Source organism: Sylvia atricapilla, chromosome 4 (assembly GCF_009819655.1).
Source record: "Sylvia atricapilla isolate bSylAtr1 chromosome 4, bSylAtr1.pri, whole genome shotgun sequence".
NCBI lineage: Eukaryota > Metazoa > Chordata > Aves > Passeriformes > Sylviidae > Sylvia > Sylvia atricapilla.
Window position 1 is genome coordinate 11,874,723 of NC_089143.1, and position 8,047 is coordinate 11,882,769.

The window sequence follows — 8,047 nt, forward strand, 5'->3', positions numbered from 1 at the left end:
ATGTCTATCTCCATTCAAATGTCTGTTCAGCTCATTTAGTTCTGGACTTAAACCTTTTCTGTTGTGATGGTCGTTCAGGACAGATTAATGAACTAAATTCCATTGTATCTGAACATATCACTAATAAGTCTCAGCCACATATTGCATCACTCAAGCCTTCCTCCATAGAAAACACAATGAGCAGGTCATTTAAGTAGTAACCCTAGACATAGATTTAGAGCAGAAGCTCAAATGAAATTGTGTCATTGCTCAGGCTTAGTAGGGGAACCAAAGAATTATCATCCATGATATTACCATTTTTACAATTGTCTTGGGTTTAATGCAAGATATATTCTATTCCCATCTGTTGAAACTGGTTGGGGAGGTGTTTTTTTCTTTATCTCCTCTATGACCCATTCCTCGTGGCTCTGGGAGTGGGTGTCTTCTGTTAATGGGCCAGCAGTGGAAACCAGATGGAGCAGTGTTCTTTATCTCTTCCAGGACCCATCCTCCCTCCAGGGGATATCTTCTGTTAATGAGCCATTGAGTCTCACTGCATGACTGATAAAACTACCTCATCCCATTGTGAGATGCTCTACCCAGTGGGAGGAGCCAAGCATTCCTACCTGGATAAAACCAGAGATTTGGAACACAGCAGGCAGTCTTTTTCCACTGCATTCCCAGAGGAGGACTGGACTCTTCTATGCCACCACTGGACCTACAGAGGAAAACTACACCATTCTACAGGATCACTGCTTCAACAAAACCACATTGTGACTCCAAGAGGACTGCAGCTGGACTGCTACCAACACCCTCACTGACAGGCTGTCTAGAGTGTATTCTGACTTGGTCTGCTTGAGCAGTATTTTTTTTTTGTGTGTGTGTGTGTGTGTGAGCTAATTATTTCTAAACTTTAAAGAACTGCTGCATATAAAATTGAAGGTTGTAGCAGTTAGGTAAGAACTTAAAATTAATTGCTGCAAATAATTTTGGGAGAAGAGGAGAGCCGCAGGCTGGTCACAGGGGGCAGGGAAGATGCCAGAAGTGACTCCACAGCAGTATAGCCATGGCAGCAATGGTGGAGCTGGCAGCAGCTGAGGACCTTGCCAAGCTCGAGTACCTGTCACTGGTCTCCAAGGTCTGCACTGAGCTCAACAACCACCTGGACATCAACGACAAGGACCTGGCTGAGTTTGTGATAAGTCTTGCTGAGAAAAATACCACATTCGACACATTTAAAGCAATTCTTCTGAAGAATGGTGCTGAGTTCACCGATTCCCTCATTAGTAACTGATTCCCTGATTAGTAACGTCTTATACAGACAATGAGGCTTCCACCAAAACCATCCACAACAAAAGAGGCAGTTGTCAAATCCCAATCAGAGAAGTTGAGGGAATTGTATCCAACCCTTTGCAGGCCAGACAATCCCAACATCAGGAATATGCTTGATGAAGATGATGTGAAAGTGGCATCTGATGCCCTAAAAGAACTTGAAGCTCTGATGCCTAGTGCAGACAGGCAGGGCAAGCAGAGGGGCAGCAGCCATTGGGTGAAGAATAGTAAGAGGAGTCGAAGTCATAGCAGGGACAGGAAGAGAAGCCATAGATCCTCCCCCAGGTCTTGTTCCAGTACTTGGAACAGGGGAAAATCCAGGTACCAGTCAAGGAGCAGAAGTTGGAGTCCCAGTAAGGACTGCAAGGGTGGGGAAAAGTACCTTAAAAAGAGCCATGAGAGGTGGAGAGACAAGCACATAGACCATCCACCAGCTGAGGAGCCTTCCATTGGAGACATCTACAATGGCAAAATCTCACGCATAATGCAGTTTGGATGCTTTGTGCAGCTGGAAGGATTAAGGAAACATTGGGAAGGCTTGGTCCACATCTCTGAGCTACGAAGAGAAGGACGAGTTGCCAATGTTACTGATGTTGTGAGCAAAGGACAAAGAGTGAAAGTCAAAGTATTAACTTTTACTGGATCCAAAACCAGCCTGAGCATGAAGGATGTTGATCAAGACACTGGGGAAGACTTGAACCCAAATGGCAGAAGGAGCCTGGTTGGAAAAACCAATGAAAAAATCTCCATGAGGAACCCGGACAGACCCAGTCACTTGTCTCTGGTGAACGTCCCCAAGGTGGAGGATGACAGCCTGGAACAGAAATGCCTCACCCAGATTTCAGATCTGGAGAAGTGGGAAATAAAACAGATGATTGCAGCAAATGTACTTTCCAAGAAAGAGTTTCCTGACTTGGATGAGGAGACTGGGATTCTTCCTCAAGTTGATGATGAAGACGAAGATCTTGAGATTGAGCTAGTTGAAGAAGAGCCACCATTTCTTCAAGGTCACACTAAACAGAGCATGGACATGAGTCCCATTAAAATAGTAAATAATCCAGATGGTTCCTTGTCCCAAGCTGCAATGATGCAAAGTGCTTTAGCTAAAGAGAGGCGAGAACCTAAACAAGCCCAGAGAGAAGCAGAGATGGATTCCATTCCCATAGACCTCAACACACACTCGGTGGATCCTCTCCCTGATGTGGATGGAAGACAAATAGCTGCAAACATGCGAGGTATTGGGATGATGCCAAATCATATCCCAGTGTGGAAGAAACATGCATTTGGTGGCAACAAAGCATCTTATGGTAAGAAGACGAAGCTTTCCATCATTGAACAGAGAGAGAGTCTCCCAATCTTCAGACTGAAGGAGGAGTTGATACAAGCTGCGCATGACAACCAGATTCTGATTGTTATTGGAGAGACAGGATCTGGGAAAACAACCCAGATTACCCAGTACCTGGCTGAGGCAGGCTATACTTCAAGAGGAAAGATTAGATGTACTCAGCCTCGCAGAGTGGCTGCAATGTCTGTTGTTAAGAGGATATCAGAGGAATTTGGTTGCTGCTTGGGACAAGAGGTTGGCTACACCATTCGGTTTGAAGATTGCACCAGCCCTGAGACTGTAATAAAATACATGACTGATGGGATGTTACTGAGAGAGTGCCTGATAGACCCAGATCTGACCCAATATGCCATTATCATGCTGGATGAGGCCCATGAGAGGACCATACATACCAATGTTCTCTTTGGGCTCCTGAAGAAGACAGTGCAGAAGCGGCAGGACATGAAGTTAATAGTGACGTCGGCAACACTGGATGCTGTGAAATTCTCTCAGTATTTCTATGAAGCACCAATCTTCACACTTCGTGGCAGAACATACCCAGTAGAAAATCTGTACACAAAGAAGGCAGAGACAGATTATTTGGATGCCAGTCTCATTACAGTAATGCAGATCCATTTAACAGAGCCACCAGGTGACATTTTGGTCTTTCTAACTGGCCAGGAAGAGATTGACACTGCCTGTGAAATCCTCTATGAGAGGATGAAATCTCAAGGACCTGATGTTCCAGAATTAATTATCCTACCAGTATATTCACCTTTGCCCAGTGAAATGCAGACCAGGATCTTTGACCCAGCCCCACCAGGGAGCAGAAAGGTTGTCGTTGCCACCAACATTGCAGAGACATCTTTGACTATTGACGGTATATATTATGTGATTGATCCTGGCTTTGTGAGGCAGAAAGTTTATAACTCCAAGACTGGAATTGACCAGCTGGTAGTGACACCAATTTCGCAGGCTCAGGCCAAGCAGTGTGCAGGAAGGGCTGGGAGAACGGGCCCAGGAAAATGCTACAGGTTATACACAGAACATGCATATAGAGATGAGATGTTAACCACCAATATGCCTGAAATCCAGAGAACAAATTTGGCCAGTATAGTGCTCACCCTGAAGGCTATGGGCATCAATGATTTGCTGTCCTTTGACTTTATGGATGCTCCCCCCATGGAAACTCTCATAACTGCCATGGAGCAGCTCTATAGGCTGGGAGCTCTGGATGATGAGGGGCTACTGATTCGACTTGGGTGCAGGATGGCAGAATTCCCCTCGGAGCCTATGCTGTGTAAGATGTTGATCATGTCTGTTCACCTGGGATGCAGTGAGGAGATGTTGACGATTGTCTCCATGCTGTCTGTGCAGAATGTCTTCTACAGACCAAAGGATAAACAAGCACTTGCTGATCAAAAGAAAGCCAAGTTCCATCAAACAGAAGGTGACCACCTCACACTGCTGGCTGTATACAATTCCTGGAAAAATAATATGTTTTCAAATCCCTGGTGCTATGAAAATTTTATCCAGGCCCAATCCTTACGCTGGGCTCAGGCCATTCGCAAGCAGATGTTAGGCATCATGGACAGGCATAAGCTGGATGTGGTGTCCTGTGAGAAGGCAACAGCTCGGGTCCAGAAGGCCATTTGCAGTGGCTTCTTCCGAAATGCTGCAAAGAAGGATCCCCAAGAAGGGTATCAGACACTCATTGATCAGCAAGTGGTCTATATCCACCCATCCAGTGCTCTCTTCAACAGACAGCCTGAGTGGGTGGTGTATCATGAGCTGGTGCTGACCACCGAGGAATACATGCAGGAGGTGACAACCATTGATCCTCGGTGGCTGGTGGAGTTTGCCCCAGCTTTCTTCAAGGTCTCTGATCTAACCAAGCTGAGCAAGCAGAAGAAACAGCAGCGGCTGGAGCTCCTCTACAACCGCTATGAGGAGCCCAATGCCTGGAGGATATCCCACGTATTCCGGCAGCGATGAGCTCAGCTTCCTCCTGGACTCTTGCCTGGTTTCATGTTTGTAGGACTGGGACTTTGTACTGTTTCCAGAGTCCTGGACAACAGACATCCCATGAAGCTCAAACTGTTCATTGCACAGGTAGTCAGCCTTGGCAGAACAGGAATGCAAGGGATACCCCCAGATGTTCTGCAGCTGCACAGACCACTGCAGCCTCTCAGAAATGGGTCCTGGAGCATTTTAATGATCCACTTTTTAAGAGACAAGTTCTGAGACTCAGAAATCTGGGTGCTGACCTGAACGACACACAAAAAAATGGGGTTTAAAACTGTTTTTTCACCAACCTGACTGGATTGTAGTGACCAGACAAATAGAAGTTGAAATAGTTTGTGTCTTCACCGTACTAAAAGGGATTTATTTCTACTTAACATTCTTTCTCAGTGACTGCTTTTTGCAAGCAGCTTGTTCTCTGTTTTACCAAGTTTATGCATTTTCCCAAGTTTATGCATTTTCCCATTCAATGTAACTATTTGTCTTTTATTTCAGTCATCTCTGGTGAGCTATTTAGTACCTCTGTCTTTGGGATAAGGCAGGAAAATTCTAGAAAACCAGCAAGAACATATTTGGACAATTGCACAGGTGAGACTGCAAGCCTTACCCTTCAGCCACAGCTTCTGGTGTGGAAGAGCTTATCAAGCAGTAATTACAACATCCCCTCTGCAGCACAGTTACATCTGGAAAAGTAAGTGGTTACAAATGTTTAGACCTTTTATACAATGGGCCCTTGTTGCAGCAGCCCTCTTATTAGAGCATAAAAACAAGCTGAGGCCCAGACTCCTTGTTAAACACAGCATAGAAAAGGTCCTGGTTTATTCCTCTTTACAGCTCAGCCATCCTGACTCCAACTATTCACTGACTCTGGTGCAGCAAACTCCTACTGTGTTGGAGTCCAGGACATCCCCTTGGATGGCCTGGGACCTGAGGAAAGGAGTTTGAGCCCTGGACAGGGGGGTGTGGAGACGGTCGAGGGGGCTCGGAGACCTTGGCACAGAGCCCAGGGAGACACTGGGTTTGATTTTGATCCATGGGAAAAGCTCTCAACATTGCAGAAGTAATTACAAACTCCCAGGATGTGAAAATTGTAGTCTAGCACAGTAGATGATGTAGAATTTAATAGTCTTAGAATTTTTAGAATAGAAGTAAATGGGGACAAGATGGTGGAATTTGGGTGGTACCTTATGTACTTCTCCTTCTTCCTCGTCCCCCATTTTCTGGGGCGGTGATGGCACAAAGTAGTTAGAGTAGATTGGACCAAAGTAGAATGTCACTTCTGGTGTGGGCACTGGGCATTGGCACAAAATAGTAAATAACTAGTACGTAATAATCTGTATAAATGTTAGGGGACGTCCCATCTGTGGGGCAGTCGCCTCGTGTCCCAGCTGCTGTCCGGACCTCGGCTGGGAGCAGAGAAAATTTTGAGATACCAAATAATAAACAACACGAGAAACCTGAAAACAAACCTTGAGGACTCTGCTTTCTTACACGGACGCGACTCGGGGCTTTTTAGAGGGCCAAGGACTTTAAACCACCTAAAGCTCGGGTGAGGAAACCCCCCCGACATCTGGCGTCCCTGGGTGGGCACCGAGTGGGCACCTCACCGAGAATTGGCTTCACTGGGTGCTTTTCGGTGAACGCACAAAGCCCTCTAAAGCCAGGAAGAAATCCAAAGAAGACAGGGGAAGATTTGTGGCCACAGCAGCTGACTTCAACTTCGCCTCGGACAGACGAACTCCAAGGGCCCTGGATTCGTCACCCTGAGATCTGCTGGTCGGTGATCAGGACACCTCCGGGACGGATTTGAGAACATCTGCACCCTGTTCTTCAGTTTTGGTGAGACCGGTCAAATCTAGAACACATGGGGGTGGGAGTCTCCCAGGAACAACTTAAGATCCTATCCGTTTTACGGGTGGTCATGTCTGCACATCCTGCAGGCCTTCCTGAAAAGGAGCTTCAAGCTCTGCTTTTGTGGGTTCGGTGTAACTTTCCACATTGTGAAACCCACGTCCTATTTGAGCCGGCATTTTGGCAAGAGGCAAATAGGGAGTTGTACCACAGGGCAACTAAAAAGGATAAAACAGCTGCGAAGCTATTGCAGGCAGGGAGAATCATGCTAGAAGCAATTTCACGTAATAAAAAGGCAGTTCCTCCTTCTTTACAGCAACGGAGGGCTGCGCGGGAGGAACACAGCGATGTTTCTTCTGTTGAACAGCAGCCAGCTGCTTCTCAGCAGCAGGCAGATCCCATATCTCCTAGTGAGAATGTGGGAGGAGGGGATAGCCAGCCGCTTCCCCAGGTTATAGCAGCAGGAGAGAGCCAGCAGCTCCTCCAGGATGAGGCACATAAATCACGAGAGCTTATCTCGGAGCCTCAAATTCTGAAACCTGATTCCCCGATGCCAGTCCCGGGAAAGAAAAAAATTGTACTTCATCCTAGCGATCAGGATAGAGACATGCTTTCTTTTGAAGCATGTCCCCTGGACATGGGACAATTGCCCCAGGGGGGGGAACGGGAAGATTTAGATCGGATTCCATCTAGAAGTCCGTTTACCCCTCCCCAGACACCGCGCGAAATCGCTTCGCCATCCCTTCCTCCACCCGAGCAAGGACAGACACAACAGGGGGGAGGGGGAGTGAGCCAAACCCCAGAGCATCAGGGAAAACAACCCCAAATCGCGCTGGCGGCGGGAGATAACACCGCGGCGCAAGGACGCCAAGGCGATGCGAGTCAATTGCGCCGGGAACAATCACACGGCGCGGACGCGGAACGTGACGGGGGGCCAGCAGAAAAACACACCATGTCAGGGGGGCGCGGATCGCGGGGAAAAACAACTCGCGGGCGACCGTCGGGATTTCGCGGACCGCGAGACCGGGACAAAGGGGGAGGAAAAGCCCGCGCCGGTAGTTCGGCGTAGGGTGATGATGGAGGCTACGGGAAGCGAAATGGACAAAATTGTGTCCACATCGCAAGGTGTGGGCACAGAGCCAGGAGGGGCGGTGCAGACGCAGGCGCAGAGCCGTGCACTGCAAACCCCAGAGGCGCTCGCGCTCACGTTGGCGCAGGCGCAGTGGGGGTGGGATGTATCCCAAGCCGCAGTCTCGCTCCGGGCGGGGTAAACCCCGATGGCGAGCGGGGCGGGGCGGCCCCTGGGGGCGGGTCGAGAGGGAACGCCTCCCAGGGCGGTGCCGGGACGATGTAAGCGGGATCGGAGCAGGCGGGGGCGGTGCAAATGTTGATGGGGTGGGGCCAGGGCGGAGAATTTCTCCAATGGGCCGCCTCCTCACAGCAGACGTCACAGACTATGACCCCGCCCACGAGCGGCGCCTCAATACCAACCCGGCAGCCACTCAGTGATTCAATATCAGCTAGCTCGTTCAGGCACAT

The 8,047-nt window shown here is 48.5% G+C and overlaps 1 pseudogene; it reads left to right on the forward strand.

The window, feature by feature from the left end:
* The first annotated feature begins 1,054 nt into the window (after positions 1–1,054).
* Positions 1,055–4,630, forward strand: LOC136360135 (ATP-dependent RNA helicase DHX8 pseudogene; annotated as a pseudogene).
* Positions 4,631–8,047: the final 3,417 nt, after the last annotated feature.